Consider the following 21,203-nt stretch of genomic DNA (forward strand, 5'->3'; position numbering starts at 1 on the left):
AAAATGGTTTTGAGAAATCTGGAAAATGTCTAAATTGCATGTTGAGTATCTGCTAAATCTCTTAGTTAGCCCCTGGAGGGCTAAAGATGACTAATTATATTCAGTATGTCATTAGCAATGGTGGTGTGTTTTATGCAAGAGACTGCACTTTGAATGGCTTCAACAGTAGAAGTAGGTTTGATCTCTAAATTGTGCAACTGTGGTAGCAGTAATCCTTAGTGTATATACAAATCTTTTGACTGGCATGGTTTATTTTGCCTATATGGAATATCTTTTGACTGGCATGGTTTATTTTGCCTATATGGAATAGTTGTTCTTACCAGTAATAAGTAGAGTTTGGTTAGCATAACTTGGGATCACACTTCCAGCAGACATAGTGACAGTTTCCTGGTAGTCCTATGGTAGTAAAACCCTCCTACGCGAGGGGTCCATCTACTCTTTCATCTAGGAGGTTTGAGGTTAGAAATTCTGGTGTCGTGATTTATTCTGTGATTCTTCTGATTTAAATCTAATTCTTCTGGGAATCCAATATCTCTGATGTGAGTGGACACTTATACCAATTTGCTATTAATCAATTGCCTGCCATAAGGCTGAGTGTGGTACTATCTGAACTCAAGCAAATGTTGCAGAGATCTGTCCCACCCCTTACTTCCTGTATTTCCAGCAGATTCCAAGGGGATTTCCAATTCCTTTTCTCTGTGCCAGAGACTTTATGTGGCTGAGTTCCCTTTGGAGTTCTACCTTCTTCCTCATCAGTATGAGTTTCTGGGGTTTGGCTGAGATGTTTCCTCCATGTTCTGGTTACTGACTTTTACTTCCTCTCTCTACTCTCTTTAATCAGATGTAAGACTGCTGAATGCCTTTTCTGAGGCTTTCGTTAAGATATAATGGGACTGAAAAAATGAAAGGCTTTCCCATATGACAGTACCCCAAACTTAACAGAAGACAAAGGGATGAGTGAGTGTGAAATATTTTTTTACTAGAGAAATAGTGCTGGAAGTTATAGGTAGGGCTGTGTGACAGCACTTTGTATGGGTTCCAGGTAGAAATTTCTTGATAAATGAGACAGTTGCCTTTTGGAGATGAGAAAAAAAAAAAAAAACAATTCCTGAAGAATTAGAAAGAAGTCACCTTCTTTCTCCACTCTTTCTTAAGATTTATTTTCCATTGATAAAGGTTTGATATTATCAAGTATCATAGATGCATGTTTAGAAGGGTAGATATGCAGTGGTAAGCAAGGCTGCCATCCAGCGGGCTGTCACTGGTGGATGGGCGTGCAGAGTTAATGGCTTGAGAATGATTGTGGATGGGAAGACTAAGGGAATGAAAGAAGGGAAACTGAGAAAGAGTGCTATTCTCTCTGAGAAAGCTCTGCTAGCACAACCATCTATTTTAATACTGTCTTAAGACCTCTTCGTACTAGCTAAGATGCCCACAGGCTTTTCTGTGATTGAGTCTTTCATTACTGTGACCCTGAGAGTCAGGGTCCAGTTTTCTTTTCCAGCTTTCTGAAAAATATTTATGTTTCTCTGCCTCTGACCATACAGTGGACACCAGAGGAAGATAAATCTTTTGTGGCTTGGATATTGCTGAGAAAAGGTTCTATTGGGATTCTTGGACCTGTGCCATTTGCCTGAGCTGTGCCTTTAAAGAGAAGGGATGCCGTGTGTGTCCATGTCCAGGATGACGAGCCCTGACTCCTCTAGGTGCTCTCACCCATTTTTATAAGGAAAATAATGAGTCTCATCTATTCCTGCTGTGTTGACAGCAGAAGAATGGGGACAAGCAGAGCAGAGGTGATGTCCTGGGTCTCACAGCCTCAGTCAGGCATTCTGGTCTACTCTGGTTCCCATCACTGCCTGCTGGGCATAGCTCAGCGTTCATGTCCTGGTGCCTGCCCCAGTCCGTGCTGTTTCCCAGCCCTGTGTCATGCTGTTTGAGCAGAGGCAGAGAGTGCGGATGTTCATTCAGGCTCTTTTACAGAGGGAAGTTGTGACAGCTATGATGAATGAGTAAGAAGTTCCGAAGAAGCAAGAATCAGGTGGGGAGGTGAGGAGGCAATGATGGGAATAGCTTCAGACTACCTTGCAGGCCTGAGGCTGCTTGGCTGCCTAGGACAATGTGCAAAGCAGGCGTGTTTTCAGAGCTGGGTTTTAGCTGTCCACAGAACAACAGAAGAGTTATGAAGGGAAATTGGTCAAGTGGCATATCTGTACACATTGGTTGTCTAATACAGAGGTATTTTCTTTAGTCTTTAGTGTAGTTATGTCCTACACCAAACTTAGAAATCCAGTGGCAAAAAGCACTGATGCAGCCAGTATTTTTCTTTGTTTGTTTGTAAAGCACCTTTTCACACCATTTGCTTTATCTCTTTATTAAGACATTGTGGGAATCTATTTTCCCACCTCTGGCAATGCTGTTTCTCTTTCACAGTGTTTTTCTTCCTTAAAGGATTTCTTTGACATTCTATTTTTGGATAATTTCCAGTCAATCTTCTCTGGTGATGACAAAGGTAAGTACTTTTTATATAAAACAATATTAGGTATTTTTATTGGCACTGTCCTTTTAATAAGTTAACTTTCTTCTCCGACATTCCAATATAAACTGCTGTCTGGCAACGGATGGTAGATTCATCTTAATTTTCAAATTTCTTCTACACAGTTAATATTAACATTTACCATTTTTTTGGTTTAAGTATGCAAATCTCTGACTATGCTATCTTTTACCATAAAAATTTTATGTCTATATTTGTAAACCTGTCCATTTCCAAAATAAGAAATGCTGACCTCAAAACAGTATGACTTATGGATCTCTTTCTGTGGCAAAACATGATTGACTTTACCCAGGGTGTAGGAAGAAAACATAACAGAAATCATAATGAAAAAAATGCACTCCATTTGTCCTTCATGCAGAGAAGCGTGGAAATCCTATAGTCATATGTATTGCATCTACCTTGATATCAATATAAGATTATTAGTAGATAATAGTATTAAAGTTCATCATGATTAACGTAATTAACAAGCATACAGAAAGCAATAAAGATTTTTCTGTGTTACTGGAAATGCTTTTAGATGCCATTATAGTCTCCACCATTGTGTATCTCATTTTTAAGATGCTTCTTTCCTTTAGCTGGAAGCTTCCTTCCCTTGCAAAAAAAAGAGATGGACTGGGCAGTTCATTTGACATAAAATACCTCTGGGCCGGAATACTCATGCAGAGGAAGGAACTTGTTCACTTAAGAAAGTGGTGGGATATTCTGCCTCCTTTCCTGGCCATGCTTATGCTGTTATTAAATAACATAAATAATAACAATAAATTATTAATAGCAAATTATACTTAGCACTTACATATGCAATTTATTACCAAAAGTTGGAGTTAGGCCTTATTTGATCAGTGCAGTAGGTATTTTCTCAGCATTAAGTTCACTTTTTGTTAAGAATCAGCCTGGCCTGTTACTGTAGTGTAAAAATTTCCTCCAAAAGCCCAAAACAAGGTAGTTAGAATAGCTTCCACACTTGTCATTCAGTCTGATAATGTCAAGAGTGGCACCATGGAAAAAAAGGAAAAAAAGGCACCAGGAAAAAAAGCACTGTGCTACTGTCACTGTCAGAAGACAACTTCTGAGAAATATGGAGTCTCTGTTAGAAGGCATAGTTGGTCTAGGTTAAATTCATTTTTCCACATCTTTAGTTTATCATAGAGATATTTTGAATTTAGGGGATTGAATATGAACTATGTCAAAAGGGACTGACTTTAGTTAGGAGAATGATAGTCTTGCATTAGTGATGATGGAAAGAACAAGTCAGTAAGCCTGTTGTAAGTCCATTAGCAAAGAGTAGTAGAAGAAATGTTCTAATAAGATAGAGGAAGCTCTGTGGATGTGTTGAAGCATTTGCTCAGCTAGGCTATGTTCCTGTCAGTCAGTACCTCCAGAAAACACAATGACCTTTTTTCTTCAGCACATTTACTTACTTTCATCTTCATCCCTTCCACCAATTCAAGATGCAACTCTGACAAATATCCTGTTTAATCAGTCCTGGGAAAACTGCACAGCCATGCATTCCAAGCATTCAAATATTGCAGTGTTGATCTGTTTTGGTGTTACGGATGGTTTTAAAACAGCTACAACAACAGTTAACTTTTGACACTTTGCGGAAAATCATGAGTTAGGAAGCATGATTGGACCTGCATCACAGGCTTAGTAATAAATGATGTTCATTAGATGCAGGTATATCTGTACAAAGTGAACCCTGTTCTTTACGAGACTGGAATGGGATATGCTACTTTGCAGGGAGAGCCTGACTGATGTGGACTAAAGCTTAACACATACCTAATTACAGAGCAGACTTCCCCCTTCTGAGATTCAGAGGCATTAATTAAAGAAAGAAATTTATTACAGCCTGCTCCATTATCTTCAGTCACCTTTACACAGATGAAAACTAAATTATCTCTCTTTCTAACAGAGTTGTGCACACAGAACTCTAGCACTTCAGTAGAGGCTTTCTACATCACATAGGCAAGCAAATCAGGATTTAAGAGAGACGATCCACTTGCTAGATCTACTTTGTAAATCATGTTTCTTCTCTGTCTGCTCTCTGTTTCTGAGAAGTGAGTGTGAGCCCATGAATTAACACCCCTTTTTGAAAATGATATTGGCTCCTGGTCAAGCATCCTGGCAGAGACATTCAGAGCAGATGTCATACTTGTGCAACTGGCACTTGCATCCGGCTCAGGTTGAATACTCTCCAACACATTGTGTGCATGGCACAGGTGTTGGAGGCTGATGCCTTTGAACTCTGTAGTGTCACTCCAACCTGCCTTCCATCACTGTAGCCTGTTAGAGGGTTTACTTTCTTTTCCAGGTGAGAAGGGGGCTGATAATTCCAAATGTGGAGGCCAGTTTCATGGTTTTGTATGAAGAATTGACAGTGGCTCCAGACCAGAAATAAGCATCATTCTTGGAATGAAAGTAACTGTACTGAACACCTCCCAGGTTGCCACACAGCACTGGGAAATGAGCAAGAGGAGACTGCAAAGCTAAGTCTTACAACAGTGTCTAGAAGAAAGACATTCAGTATTGATACAATTCTTAAAAAAATATTTTCAAGTGTTTCAAAGCATTAGAAAATCTCTTGCTGTCCTCACAGAGACTGTTGGCGAAGGGAACACCCTGAAAGTTAGAACACAGTTTAGACAACACCCAGGGTCTGCCTGATGAACAGAATTAAAATACTAGAGAGACTTCATGCAGGGGGCCCAACCTTTCTGTGTGATTAGTTAGAATCAGTTAAGTCAAATTCCACTGAATATTTCCAAACAAGCTATTTATGATAAGTCATAAAGATGAGTCTGAAGTTTTTTACAGGAAGCTAGAAGAGAGATCTCTTGCTGAGACCATGCGGAATTCCTCTGAGTCTCAACATAAGAGCCTTAACTACCTCACCCTGATGAAGATGATGAGTCCAAAAAAAGGCCATACTCTAGCTGGGCACAGACGACAGAGTTCATAGTGCCCTGTAGAACCAGCAATGTCTTTAAATATAATTGAAACAAAAATAAAGGGGCCTAAGACTCTCAGCTCTTGAAAGTTCAGATCTTGCTTACAGCTCATGAGCTCTAGAAGCTGTGTCCAAAATACAGTTTTTAAAAGTGTATTTTAGATTCCTGCAGGCTGTAGTTGCCAACCTACCTCCTAACTTGATCCTGTCTTGCCCTTATCCCACTAATGCCAGGCCAATTCCTTCAGTTGGGGTGTGTGCACACCCTCCAGCCTCCCACCTGGCCAGATTGCACAGCACCTCCAAGTATGGTTTGCCTTCAGGTGGCTGGAGGAGGTGGAGGAAAAATATCAGCCAAGCTGGGAGCCTTCCTTTGTAGCTGGTGACTAGAATCAAAAACTCAGCTACACAGTAGTGCCTAGAGGTGCTTGTTATCCTGCTGCTTATGCTTCCAGCATGGACAAATGTTCTTAGGGAGTATGGACACTTGCTGATGTGGCAATCTGACCTGGTGTCCAGTCTCTAGAGAAACTATATCCAGTGCTTGCTACAAGCCCTTACAAGTCCTTTCTGGAGCAACCACAAGCCTGCCTTTTGCATCCTCATTCTCTTCTAAATGGATAGTGGGAAATTTCCAGGTCTGTGCAAGTCTTATCTTTCATTTGATATAATTTCACTGAGGAAACACCACGTAAGACTTTCCTTGCTTACCAAGCTTAGCAGGAAGGGTACAGGGCCTGCCAGAAGATAGATGTCTGGCATATGGCATTTGCTTGTTCTTCCTTCATTGCTCACACCAGTCATTCAGTGCTGTAGCCAGTCAGGGAAGGCTGCTTTATGTGTACACAGCAAACACGAGGGAGCTCGTGTCAAGTTGTTTCCGTAAGAGCAAACATCAATTCTTCCCTTTTCCCTCTTTACATAGCTGAGATTAGGTCAGTTGGTTAAAGTATGATGCTAATAATGCCAAGATTGTGGTTTAGTCTCTGAGTGGGCCATTCACTTAAGAGTTGGACTTGATGATCCTGGTGGATTGTTTCCAACTCAGAATACTCTGTGGCTGCATGGTATAGGCCTGTCTGGGGATGAATCTGTCTCCTTCTCTTTGCTTAGCCAGTGATGTCCAGAAATTCCCTCCCTGATTCTTGGCTTGTACTGACTCTTATGTGTGCTGTGGGCAAAGGAAACAGGCTTCTCTCCGGTGGGCTCTGTATCCTTGAATTCATTGCTCAAGAGGGTCATATGCCATCTTCCTTCTCGGCAGCAGATGACAGCTATGATCCTCTCTACCCCCAGTCTTTGGGTTCACTATTTGAGGTCTCTCTTGCTATTTAACTATCATCTGGTGCCAATCCCAGTTACACTTGTATCTCTGCTGGGACATCTGGGTATAGCAGACCTTAGCAATCATGGCTGTGAAGCAGATTATTGAAAGCACGAACCAATGTGTTGGTGGCTAAATAGAAAGAAGGTCTTTGCCTCATCCCTGGCCCAGATGACAACTCTGAAGATAACTCCTGCTGGCACAATGGAAGTAACTTTCAGCATCCTCTCTCTTAATATGGCTGTCTGTTGTCTCTGCTGTAATGCCTTTGAAACAGCACTGGAGACTGGAGGTAGTGCTTCACAGAGTACAGGGACACGAGAAAAATCAGGCCAAAAAATTTTTGGAGACACAAGCTGAGGCTGAAATTGGCATTGTCTTGACTGCATGAGTGGGCCTCAGATACAGTTTGCAAACTCTTCACACAGTTGTCTTGTATTCCCGCAAAAGACAAGCACTATTTATCCCCTAATGAAAAGGGACTTCAGGCTGATTCTTTCTGGACCAATATTTGCTGCGATGAATAGCAGATTGAACACAGTCATATGCAGGTACTCTCTTTATAGGAGAATGGTATTCCCTCAACCCACCTCCCCCAACTTATTAGTGTTACAGGGAGCATGCTTTATTAGCTTGTTCCTAGTTCATCTAATGAATTTTCATCTTTCAGAGCCCCTCCATACATATATTTCACACTGAAGGGCAAGGAGAATAGTTTTTAAAATTACAGGAGAAGTAAATAATTCTGAGCAGTGTTGAACCCTGCTGTCTAGCCTTATGCTTTATAGATAATTGTTCATTGATCTGTCTGGTGGGAAGGAACTTCTGGATCTGAAATCAACATCCTTTTGATTCTGGGAGTTGGGGTTATTTCCGTCCCTCTTTGGCTTCCAAACTGTACATTTTTTAGATTTCTGTTTTTTGAAAGAATGCTAAATAACAGGCTAAATAGGTCAAAGACTGTAGGAGAGGAGAAACGTGTATGGAAACTTAAAACAGACACAGGGCCAAAGTAAAGAGCCTTGAGGAAAAGAAAATGCATCTTGCAGTTTCATTTCAGCTACAGCATGTTTAGGATGGGTGACTGATGGCATAATTAATGAGTAGGCAGTATAACTGTGGTTATGTGTTGGCGTTTTGTGTAAGTCTGCAGTGATATATTGGATAGGAAGTGTAAAGTATCTGAAACCAGAGAATTATATTAACCTTAGGCAAGTTTCTTTTCCAGTTAGAGCTTTTCTCCTGTTCCAAAAGACAGGAGAACCTTCTTGCTTTGTACTCAGTAGAATGGTATTTTTACCATTCTTTATGACTGAGAGGATAAGTAGGAAGCCCAGGAGCTTTGTTTAATCATTTAGCTAATGATCCTGCTCTGTAATATCTGTTCAGGTGTTTAATTCAGTTTAGATTACTACTCTAATAGTCCTTTCTGGCTGTTGGTTTTGATAGGACTCATTTCTACATGCTGCATCCCCTGAAGAAGGAAGGTCATAGTTCAGCTCTGAGTTTACTGATAGTGTCTTATTTTATGTTATGCCTCAATGTTGGATATTCAAACCAAATATTTATCTTTAGTTTGTATTAATGTATCTATAATTGTGATTAAAGACTTCCTATGTATGTTTTGTGAGTCAAAATATTTAAAAACCCCACAGTTCATAGCACAGCAGCATAACCTGTTACCTTACTTGTAGGGAGGGAGGAAGTGCCAATGCTCCATGCATTAATCACTATTGGTCTGTGTAATCATTTTGTTATGCAGGTAAAAAGCACTCAGACCATGCCACTCTGAATTGTTAAAAAAAATGGCTATATAATATGCTGGGGACTTTACAAGGTACAGTTACTAAAAGAACCAGATTAACCTGTGGGCAGATGCAGCAAATGCACCTCATTGTTATTGTTCCAAATCTGAGAGAACCTCATGCTTTTGATGCTTAGTTTTCTTCTTGTGTATTTGAACATGTTGGGCCAGACTCTTAGCTAGAAATTTAAAGTACCTTCTCTGATGTGCTGCACTTTATATGTGTTGATGCTTTAGGCTGCATTGTTTAAAATGTCTTCTGCCACATCACTGGATTTGTTTTAATCCAGTGTCTAAACACATTATTTTCTGGCTTATTAACTGCCACTTTTTGGCTTAGATTTAGATATTCTGAGGAAGAATATTGTGATATACTCATATATTATGGTCTTTTGAAACTTCCTAGTAAAAACAAAATGAAACCAAAATAGCTAGACAAGCTGAATGGAAGACTCCCCAGGTCCCCATTTCACCTCTCATCAAAAAGTCATTACAATTGTGGCTATTCAGCAAATCCAAAATCTAGCACCTGTTTGCCAGATAAAACCCAGCTGCTCTGTATGTATATTATTTAATCCACCTGCGATTTGCATACCACGTGCTGCACCATTTTTCAAGTTGCTTTGCTCAAGGTGTTTTGAAATATTAGGTTTTTATCAAAGGTGAAAGACTGATGCAATAGAGTGAAATTTGTAGTAAGACTTTGTGATATCAGTGTCTTGAAGCCTTGAGATTACATGAGGTTTGAATTTTTGACTTTGGAGTTTTTATTTCTTTATTTTTTCATTTCAATGGCAAAAGAAAGTGAGTTACCTTTTTTGATCTAAACACGTATTTCACCTTTTAGTTTATTTCTTCGTTGGTTTTGATTAGGTCATGACTTACTGAAGTGAAAAGAATTCTTCTTGTTTTTCTTCCAAAACCGTTATAAAAAGACAAGTTCTCTGGGCAAGCCAGTCTTTTTAATATTCATAAGACATTCCTGTGATACGGAGTTTGTTTCGGTTTCTGTAGAACAGAACTGGTGTGTAGAACTACTTTCACTTTATCTGAAAATTATTGTTCTCTGAAGTGTCTGGAATTCCAAAACTGAAGTCATAGAAAATCTTTCTTGTCTGATTTCAGCCTAGTGGCATTTTCTGCCATTCTGTGTTTTGTTCATATATATTGATTAAGGTCAATAAAGTTTTTCACAGCCTGTGAGGTAAAAGAGGTTTATTTCCTTGACAGTCTAAAATGACATGAGAATATGGACAATGCTAGAGAACTTATATCCTAGGCCTTTATCAGTCAATGGGATAGAAGTGGAGTTCGGTCTCGATTTCATACTGGATAGCACAATACTTGACGTTCCTCATCATATCTAATATATTCAGAATAAGTTTTCATTAAGCTGTAAAATTACTGATTGTAAAATTGTACATTTATTTGTGATATTCAATCCAAAAGAAAGGGTATGTTGTAGGGTTAGTAGGATTTCAGTGCTTCGTAGATTTCGATTCAGTTTTTGGGGCTTCTATAGATTTACTGTACATTCTTGGGCAAGTTGCTTATTTCCTTTGTGGCTAATTTTCATCCTGTAAAAAAGTAGAAAAGGCAATACTTGTTTACTCTTACCCACCATGATCAAAATGGTGATACTTTATTACTTACCTGGTATGTATGATGCAGCCATAATCTTCAGTTTATGGCTTGAGGTTATCTGTCAAACTGTAGAAAATTAGCAGAAACTAATCTTAGATGTTCTGAGTGTTTCCTAACACCTGCTATTCCATACCACTTCTATGGAAATCCATATTATTTCACAAGGTGAGGGTATAACTGATAAAATTGTAAGTGATTCAGAGTTATTACACCACTGGTGCAGTAATTATGATCTGATGATTCTTAGAAACTTTATATTGTGCTGGCTTTTCCTCTTTCTTTCACGGTGCTAAATTTTTTTGAACAATCATAAATCCTTTCCTGATATCTACTTTGCATATAGGGAATTTCTATGTAATTATTGCAGAGCTGTTTGTCAAAAAGGGAAGAAGCAGGAGATCTGCATACCAGTACACTGGTTTGTGTCACAGCTCTGGCATTAAATATGGGCTTTGTGATTCAGCACCATGAAACAAATTCCAGTTATTAACAGGTAATGGGCAATTGCTACACGTATGTCTCAGTCAGTAACTTTCTGTAATAGCATAGATTTACACAAGTTCATCTCTGTCAGCTTAGACAAAAAAACCCTCTGTTTAAACATTTTTTCCCCCAAAACTCATCCTATTTTATTTTACAGCAAATTCTTCTAAAAATCTGTGTTAGATGTAGCAGTCTTAATCAATGTCTATTTTAATTTTATTTTCACAAGGTAATATTTGAAAAAGCTTTTCTTATTTAAAAGCCAGTTTCTCCTGCGTACAGTTTATTCTTGATCTCCTTGTACAAGCACAGAATAGTAACTTCCACGATGACACTGGTGCTTTCTTAGAAAAGATATTTGAGCTAAACAGAAGGGCAAAACAAGGTCACTGGCATTATACATCTACAGTGAACTTTAAGAAATGAGTCAGAATCACAGATGGAATGATAGTTTGCCTTGTCATGAGAACACACATCTTCAAAAGGTTCCTGCTTTGGAAAAATAAAGTAAAACCATAAGGAACCACTTAAGGAGGCTGCATAAATAATTTGCCATTTGTGAGCAATATATGCAAAATGATAGGACTGCAAGGACTGTATTTGATGGAAAAGCTTCTAACCATTTAAACTGCCATCCTGGTGTTTATTACCTGAATCACCTCCGGGAGTCTGATAAACACCTGTGCTCTGCTGGTAATTCAGGAAAGGAAGCAGCACTCTGCATGACCTGCTTTTTTTCTCTCAAGCAGTCGTGGTGTAATAAACAGTGTACAGTGATTTTGAACATGCAAAGAATATATTTAGACAAGTTAAGGCTACTGCTCTCAGTTTAATGCTTAACAAAGCTAACAGCAGAAAGTGGTTTAGTACCTCAATATGGTGTACACAGAAGCGGAAGGAGAGAGCAAAAGACAATAGGAGGTAGTGGCACTTGGAAGGTAATTCAGTCATTTCATTTGAAAATGAGTGTAAATGGTAAACACCTTAAAGAGAAACAGAGAAAAAGCAGGCATTTCTTTCAACCTATAAGTTTTTAAAGTTACTACATGACCAGTAAAGTAATAATTTCCTGGAAAGCAATATTTAAATATATCCATCATCATTTAGAACTTGGACATGTACTTAAATATTATTGATTATTTGCAATTGTGTGCATCCGTGTGTAGGTATATTAAACAAAAAAGTAATAGTAGCATGTCAGTGATTGGGATAAAGTGCAAAAATGGGACTGGAGTCTCTAATTACTAGTTGTTTGGGTTTCTTTTTTTTTTTTAATTAAGAAAGCCACAAGCAAATTATAAACATCCAGTTTATAGCATTGCAATCTTACAGGCTTGCTCTCATGAATATGGTAATTTTTTATTTTATGTCCTCTTGAGATGTCTTGTTAAAAACATTTTATTGGTGATCCTAAAATTCAGTAAATTTGAAGCCCTTGGCACCCTGAAGATAGTTAAAGTTCTTCAAAAAATGTCAGCAATAAATATTTGGCAAATATAAAGAATATGCACATTTTCCCAAGTGGGTGATATATTTTTTTTCCCAGTTCTTATAGTCGAGTGATGACACTGCAGTTCAGAATATAAGTGCATATTGATATTTTTCTTCCAGAAACTGCATGTGTTGCTTAGAGTACTTCTCCCACAGAGTTATTTTTGTGCAGACACCTGGAAGTGGTTATATATACTTGCTCCAGCTTGCAGACTAGTTTTGGACAGTCAGGTGTATGTATAAGCAAGTGGTCTTTATTTGGAGCAATTAAAATTCTTACATTCTCCTCTCTTGACATGCAATTACTAGAGCTCTGCTGTTCCCACTAATTGCTCTTGCTGGGGACATTGGTGAGGAGCCAATGATTTTGATGGGTAGTGGATTATCATTTTTACTCTGCTACCTGAGAAAAAAAATCATTTGCAAAATCCCATGTGTAATTAGCAAGGCTCATGATTAATTGTCCTGCAAAATTAGCTTCACTGTTGCTTTTATTTTACTGCTTCAAATATTAATTAATGTTAACTCCTTTCCTTCAGTCCTAGCTTTTGAATATTCAACGTGGCTTTGAAAAATTAGTTAGGGCTTCTACTTGCATTAACATGCTGGAGCTTTGATTTCTGAATAAGTATTCTGATTTAAAAGATCACACACGGGTCATAAATAATTTTTATAGGAGGACAAACAAAGCATCAAAGCATCATGGGAAGGCATTCATGCACTAACTGAAAGTAAATTGTTTCAGTAATGATTCATTCCCCCAGTGCTTTTGGGGAAACATCAGCAAATATGCAAAACACTGCATTGTGTGGGGCAAGACAATTATTTAATGCAGCAATCAATGTATATATTTTCAAACACGTAGCACAGTGAAAGGGGTAAAAAAATTGGTGGAGTTTGAACAGTTGCAGTATCTGTTTCTAGGAATTGCTGGTTGTCATGTTTTGATGGTGTGAGGTGGAAAATGATGACTGTATGTCAATGCCATCTGCCTCAGTACTCTCAAAATTCTTATGCATTTACTGTTATTACTGTGGCAGGGTCAGGAAGCACAGGAAGGACCTAGTGAAGTTCTGGGGTCATTGGGTTGCCGATGAATTGAATTCACAGGGCAGCTCGTTAAAACCAGCAGCAAGATATCCTGACACCCCAAAGAGCCTTGGCTTCTGGTTTAGCTGTGTTTTCATTGTGCCAGAACAACTCACACAACTCAGAAGAGAGCTGTTTTCCAGGAACTGCTGGTTCCTCCCAGTGCAGCTGTAGCACCACACATAGAGAGCACCTGCACACCAGTATAGGCTGAATTTTGCCCTCGTGTCAGTCCTTGCTTTATTTCTTCTGTTTTTTCAGCGTACAGCTAGATGAGCTTCTTCATACTTCATCAGAAGAGCCCTTGCCCTCCTTATGCAATAATCTCACTGTAATCTTGTTATAAAACTCAAAGGTGACCACAGGAGAGAACAGAAGGGGTAAAGGTGACAGCATGGTGTATTGGGCAACATACTTGGCTTCTTTATCAAACATAACAGGCAAAGCAAATTTTGGAAGTTCTGTCTCACTCTTCTCATTGAAGTGTACAGCGCTTCTGGCAGCTTTTGACAGACTTTTGTAGTGCAGTGCAAGACCCAGAAAACTATATATATTTTATGATTTTAGTTATTTCAGACTTCTGTAACTGAGCACTGATTTTGGCCTTGTATGCCTAGAAAATGGCAATACAGACAATTTGCCCATTGTCTGTGCAAGCAGTTCTGTTCTCCACATCCCCACATGTGAAAAAACCAAAGAAATTGCTTCCTCATTGCTTGCAAATTAGTGCTTGCCCCAGAGCTGCACAGTAGTTGCCACTGTTGAGCATTCTGCTCTTAGCAGTACTGCCTCTAGTCTTGCCATCTATTTCTGGTTTCTCTCTGTTCACGAGTGTATATATCACACTGAGAGAAAGCATTTCTCCATTGAACCACATAGTTGATTCTACTTGCTTTTTTTGATCAAACGAATGAGTTCTTTGAACTCTTTTTCTAATATTGACTTAGGAGATCAATGACAGAAAAATAGTGTTACTTTTATAAGTGAAATCAGTTTAAAAATCCAACTTGAAACCAGACCTTTGTTTGGTCACATTGTGCACAAATAGGGATTCAAGAATTCTTTACAAGCTCATTAAAGAGCTTGTTTCATCCTTCACATCTTTTTATATAACCTTCTCAAATCTCAGTTTTAGTGAGTGGCTTAAGCCTTTTGGCCCTGTTAATAGGCTCAGACATGTTCTTCTCTTCTCTACATTAAAAAGGCTGTTGTATAGGCATATTAATTCAGAATTTCTGTAGAACCTCAGAATGTCTTCATAAATGAGTGAAGACTAAGAAATAAATTCCGATCTGGATGCAAACATAGAGAAAGGTTTCACATTTTACTTGAAAATCTGGAGAGCTTTGAATAAACAAAAGGATCTGTAAGCCTTCTGCTGTTCATCTGTAATTGCTTAGTCAGACTAAGGTGCAACCATGAAGCCAAAATTGATTCACATGCTTTTCTAATTTCAGGAGAAACAGTCATGTATAGTAGTGGTTGCAGAGAAGGAAGCGGGAACACTTTGCAGATGTGCATGTGTGGGATGCTTGCTAGAAAAATGCTAATTTTGTCTCTGTCATCTGCTCTTAGAAGTCTTTTCTACATGGAAAAGTACTGTCATCTATTCTGATAAGAACACATCATTCTTCCTGTGTAATCACAGCTATAGAGACAATATTTTCTGAAGTAATAGATAGCCTTCTTGCTCTTAAAAATGCCATTTTAAAAAGTGACACGCTGCGTTTAAAGACCCTCATACACTGGTATCATGCTGCAGCAATCTACTTGAGAGTAACAGAGGGATTTGGATCACAGGTAGGGTCTGGGGGAATGAGGTTTATTTAGGAACTTAAATAGGAAATATTTCGGATTTGTTCCTTTACAAAAATGAAGGTTTTGGTCTGCTAAATTGAGAGAAATTAATGAAGCAAAAAAGAGAAGCTGAGATACAGGAATTGTGAAGGTTGAGACCTTTCTATTTCCACAGCTGTCATATTTAGTGGTCAGGTATCCCCAGAGGCAATTCTCCATGGGCAGCAGGTTTTCCTGCAAAATGGAAACAAAAGAGAGAGAGGTCATTTAATCTTCAAACTTATAATGCAGCAAGTAGCACTGTGCTAGCACAATCTTCCATCTATGAAAGAATTCATAAATCTCCGACATCAACAGACTGCTATGTTGAAGTTTCTAGACTACACATGATGCTGCACTCTTCATCTTCCAGTGATGTCCAGAGGATTTGCACATTTGTAATTCTACAGGAACAAAGGCTTCAGGTTTAGAGTCACAGGCACACTGGTCATTATCCAACTTTTCTAATTAGTAGACAAGTATTTTGAGAGACTGAATAACTGATTTTGCAAGGACCTATTTAGGTACAGTTGCTTAGGGAAATTTAAGGCCTTGCAGAATCTGGCTGTGAAACAAAAGGGAAGTTTAAAAGTTCAACCTTTCCATATTCTTTTACAGTATTAATTTATTTTTTTTAAATCTATATTTGCATGTAACACCCCTTTACAGAATGGGGATTTGCATTGGTGATTCCATTTTTAGTTACTTTTTTTTAGTTTTACTTCTCTTGAGAATGTAGCATTGATAGCTGTGGATTTGGCTGTGCTGTATAAAAACACATCTTCAAGAAGGCCAGGGATAACCCATGCTGTGGAACATATGCAGAGTTCCAGCCACCACAATGCTGCCTCTGAGCCACCTGCTGCATTACAAACATACTGAATAGCCTTTGGGAAGGCTTGTTTTCCCTTTTTCACTTATCTTTTATTATCTATTTTTTTCTTTCTTTAAAAAAAAAAACCCAAACCAACCTATAGGCAGAGAATCATGGCTTTGTCTTTCTCTTCTTAGCAACTATCCCTTTAGCTTTTTCCACTAATTATAATTCTTTTAGATGTTATCAAGAAATACAAACAGTTTAAGATTTTTTAACAAATAAAATAAATTACTATTTGATGTGTGGGGAAGTACAGAGGGGAATGAAAGGTTTTTTTCCACCTCTTATGAATTAAATACAGCTCCTTCTTTCAAATTGGCCTCTACCAGGAGGCTAAAATATCCTGAAGGTTAGCTACAGCCCTATCTGCTGCTGAGATAGTATTTACTGGATGATGAATATATTAGTTAAAATTTAAATTGATTCTATGGATGGGTAATGTTGATACTGTATTTACTGCTGTGTTTCAATAGCGTAGGCCAATCATTAGTGTGGAGAGAGCTGGAAGAAAATAACTTAAAGGTGACACTGTCTGAAACGAAGGAAATGAACAGTGTTTTATAAATAATATATTTCCCCTATTATGTTAATTTTTCAAAATAAGTTTAGAGTTAAGTGTAATGTTCGATCAGTAGGTACATCTATACTAGCATATTATTAGTCTGTTTAGTCACATCTAGAAATATTTGTGGTTGCCAAAGTAAACAGAAATCAATGAAAGTAGCAAAAGTGCTGAAGTCATTTCAATAAGTGAAAAGCTCATTAATTTAAATTTCACACTTGACATTGTTACACACTAATCATAGAAAATAAGACATTGACTTCTAAATATGTTCCGAGACAGAGAGGAATCCTGCAACTTTGTTTTCAAAGTGGCATTGACATTAGAAGGAAAGACCTCTGACTGCAGCAGTTTAGGCAGATGGTAATGATATGGTAACCCTTCTCAAAAGCCTGAAGTCCATTCATATGGATGACATAAGCTTGAGGAGTTAGCAAGCAAACAATATTGAGACACTGGGACTGAACATGTTCTGAAACATCAAAAAGCTCTTCCTGCAGTTTTCAAACATCTAAAAATATATGTGAAGCCTGTTCACAATTTAATGGGAGATAGACAGAGAGCTGGGGGTGGTTATACAGGAAATTAGAAAAGCCTCATCTCATCAGAGCGAAATAAATATGCCATCATATAAGAAAAGTAATTGGAGGGGTGTGTTAGTTCTGTTGATGTCAAGCAGGTGTTCATAAATAAGAATAAATGTTTATAATTGATATTAGTGATAAGAAAGTATTTTAAATTATCCTGAAGAGAGATACCTAACTTGTCTTTCTCACTCCTTTTTTTCATTTAAAAAACAGAGGTTTGGAAAACACCATTTCCCCCAGCTATCTTATCTAGTGTAGGCTCATGCTCTACTCACCTGCTTTTCTGTGATGTATCCAAATCACATTGCACAATGCAGCATGTGGTGGAAGTCACTTGGAAGGAAGACTACATTGCAGTTGCAGTAAGTAGCTCTACTTTTAGGTAGTGGAAGGCAGGTAGGTAACATTGAATTGGTGACTTCTGTTTGATAGGTGCAAGGATGCTGTCTCATTTCTCTTTGTTGTCTAATCAGTTCCTTAGTCACAGAGAACTCCCATTAATGAAGAATGAAGGTACTTCATTCTCCCTTCCCTTGAGAACATCCTCTCTTGCTTAGAAAATTCAAGAGAATTCAGAATTCCTTACACCCCTGAAACAGATGCTGTAAGAGTCATGGCACATAAATGCCTTACTGTCAATCCTTTTAAAAGAGCTAACTTTGCTCAGACTTGCTCTGAATGCAAGACCCTGCCTGAGTTTGGTCCACTGTAAATAAGATGCTACTAACTGTTGTGAAAATCTTTTCTGATATATGAATCATGACTAAGAGTTTAAATATTAATTTTGTGGTGTGTACACAGTATGTTTCAGAACAAACGTATTTTTTGCTGTTACAATCTCTTGCTTAACACAGGAAGAAATTGGTAGTAATGGTAAGAACAGCCTTACATGAGAACATGGTGTGCATTTGAATGTATTGCTAGGACATCTGAAGTCTAGTATTTACTGAAATATTTGATAATGGATACAGTATTTCCTGATCAAGAAGCAGAGGACTATAAAAATGAACATGGTGTTTAAGTGGCCTACCATATTACAGCTCTATGTGGACTATTTTTTCACCAGTTTCCAGTGTAAATTGGGTAAACTATAATGATATCAATATGAATTGGTGACCCAACCTGGTTGAAAATTTGACCTTTAATTTAGATTTATGTATCTACTTAATATTACTATTGAATTTTGGATTGATTATTTGGGTGGGGTTTTCTTTTTCCACTAAAAAAAAAATTTCAATAGCAATTTTGACTTTGGGTTTACATTCTTTTTGAACTTAAATTTGTGTATAAAACTATCACCCCCTTCGACCTAGTGATTGTTTTATCTTTGCTTAGTAGAACTTGAAGTTATTATGTAGTAACTGTACATTCTACAAACCTGTCCAGTTCCAGTCTGATAGAAAATGGTAGTAAAACAGATTCCTCTTGGAAGGGTTCAGACAGTATTTATAATGAAGGATTACATTCAGAAAGCAAGCTACTATGGTGAACTCTCCTACTGAATGAAACATTTGGGAAGGTGATATACCAAAGGACTTAAATCAGAGCAAGGTGGTGGTTTGCCTTTTTTTTGACCAATGCGCCTTTGGGGGATAAATATTTCTGTTTTAATTTGAAAGTTGCCGTAAGTTTTCTCATAAATATTAAAAACTCCAGCCTTCTTTTCCTGTGAAGTTGTCAGTCCTTTTTTTGCCTTAGAATCTTCCAACTAATTGCAAAAAGAAAAGCATTTATTGTAGGAAACCCAGAGACATATCATTGGTGTTTAATACATTATGCCAAAATGATATTTGATTTGCCGTAAACCTTTCATCAGATAATATGTCTGTGGGGAAAAAGCTGAAGAGTCCTATTCTACACTTCTGATTGAACTTATGAACCTTTCCTGTCATTCATGTGGAGTTACGCATGAAACATTGACTAACTCTATCCATGTTTACATATGTGTGTGTATTTGGGGCTTCTGTCCTGTGCATCCCTGAATAAATATCCTAATCTGTGACAGCACTGGGCTTGATGAGGAGAAAGAAGGTTGCAATAAGGGTTCCTAGGTCCTCAAGTCCTGACCTTACACTACCCCTCTTTTCAAGTAGGTATAAGACTTCAGTGTCAGATAAGACTATCCCAAAGTTTGGCTCATGCAAACTTATTTTTGCACCATGTATAAGCTTTGAGAACACATTATGTTTGGCAAAGAGTGTGCAACAGCTTCAGTATCCTTAAAATAAGAGTCTGGAATGAAAAGGGGTGATGCGGGGTGGGCAGGAACAGAAAAGGCCTTGGAGGAGACAAAATGATCTGAACCATCTGCAAGAGAAGGTAAGCAAACAGCTGCAATGGGGAGGAGACACACAAGCAGGGAATGTGTGCAATTAGAGTCTGTTTCATATTGGGGGACTATAATTCCATTTTATGACTGTGTTGAAAATCCTCTCATTTCTTTTTTATTGTGAATGACGTCATCAATACTATCAGATGGTTCACTAACAGATGGTTTTGTACCATTTCCAGTATGATACCCAGCATATCACGTTATATTTACCTGCTTTCTGTAGAGTATTTTATCTGGAAGAACTTCACTGTGTAAGAACACATTTATCTGAGGGTCCTATGTAGCTCTCAGTGGGACATAAGGCAATAAACTTGGATAACATTTTGCTAACTAGTTAAGGAAGAAAGTGAATTAAAGTGTTTTGAATTTACTTGTTCATTCACTTATCAATTTTCTAGGAAGGAAAGGATGTCTCTTGATTGGAACACAGTTGCAATTGAAATAGGGAAAAGGAACACCATGCCACTGCATAGCGTGCTAAAGAGTGAGAGAAAGCTCTTCTAAGTCCTTTCTTTCTCCCTGTAAATCTGTTTTCTATTCTTTTGCCAGCCTAATGTTCAAATAATTTTTAACTTCTCTTGTAATTTATAGGTAATTTATAGGTAATTTATAGGTAATTTTAACACTTAACACTTTTGACGCTGATACCTGTATGCAAGTACAGCTGGAACCTTTACTGTGAAGAATCTATGCCCAAGGTCTGCCCATCATTAAGGTTTTAAGGCAATATCATATAGTGAAGTGTAATTATTCTCTAGTGGTTGTGGAAGAACTTGCTGTGGATGGTTGCTCTGAAAATAGTTCCTTTGGATTCTCTAAAGGGATTTTATAAAAAGAAGGAAGGAGAGGAGAGGAGGAAAAGATTCTATAGAATAAAGATATATATTCGTAATATTTGCATTTACTTCCAGACTCACATATCTGTACCTCTAAGTCAATGTACTGTCATTATAGATAGTATTTTCTGCTATGTATCTAGATCTACTATTTGGGTTTTTTGTGTTCTGTTTAAAACCTAGCAATGCACCTAGCTTTGCATAAAAGGTCATCAGTTGAATACAAAGTTAATCCTATAGTGCCAGTTGCTTTTGACCATTCAGGTTAATGGTTGGACTTGATGATCTTGGAGCTCTTTTCCAAATAAAATTATTCTATGATTCTATTCAGCCCAATAATATGGGTTACAGTAACAGCTTCATATATTTGGTCTTCTGCAGAAAAAAAACTGTCAGAGAAGTACTCTGGTTTGGTAACACATTCAGAGTTAACAACTCAGCTCCCAAACATGCAGTACTGGGAGTCAGTGAAAATGCTGCATGAAGGAAGACTGCACGCTTAGGCTCTGTGTGAAGCAATGAAGAAATCTAGAATAAGATTAGTAGGACAATAGATTGCTAATAGTAGTCTGTAGCAGAAACCAAAGGATGGGGTGGATCCTTTATGCTGTGGATATCAGATCTCTGGAAATGGTTACCAGAGCATCTTGTAGACACTTACACTCTACAGTGGCTAAAAAGGGGAGTGGTTCATCTATACGAAATGCATAGAAATGACTTCTGCTTCAGAATGTCTCCACACTGAAAATAGGAAGAGGCTGGAGAATATGAGAGGGAAGTATGTTTCCCCTCTTCTTGTTCTTCTATCCGCATCTGCTTCTGACCTTGGAGGCAATGTAA

General features: G+C 38.0%; 1 long non-coding RNA gene across 1 annotated transcript in view; it reads right to left on the minus strand.

Moving 5' to 3' along the window:
- Nucleotides 1-10,027: 10,027 nt before the first annotated feature.
- LOC113943977 overlaps nucleotides 10,028-21,203 on the minus strand; it is a 35,090-nt gene continuing 23,914 nt past the window's right edge. The window contains exons 2-3 of the long non-coding RNA XR_003526542.1: nucleotides 15,290-15,364; nucleotides 10,028-10,203 (exon numbers count right to left, since the gene is read on the minus strand). This is a non-coding gene — a long non-coding RNA (uncharacterized LOC113943977). The remainder of the gene's footprint in view (nucleotides 10,204-15,289; nucleotides 15,365-21,203) is intronic.

The sequence above is a fragment of the Corapipo altera genome, unplaced genomic scaffold (genome assembly GCF_003945725.1).
Source record: "Corapipo altera isolate COAL_440 unplaced genomic scaffold, ASM394572v1 45, whole genome shotgun sequence".
Taxonomy (NCBI): Eukaryota; Metazoa; Chordata; class Aves; order Passeriformes; family Pipridae; genus Corapipo; species Corapipo altera.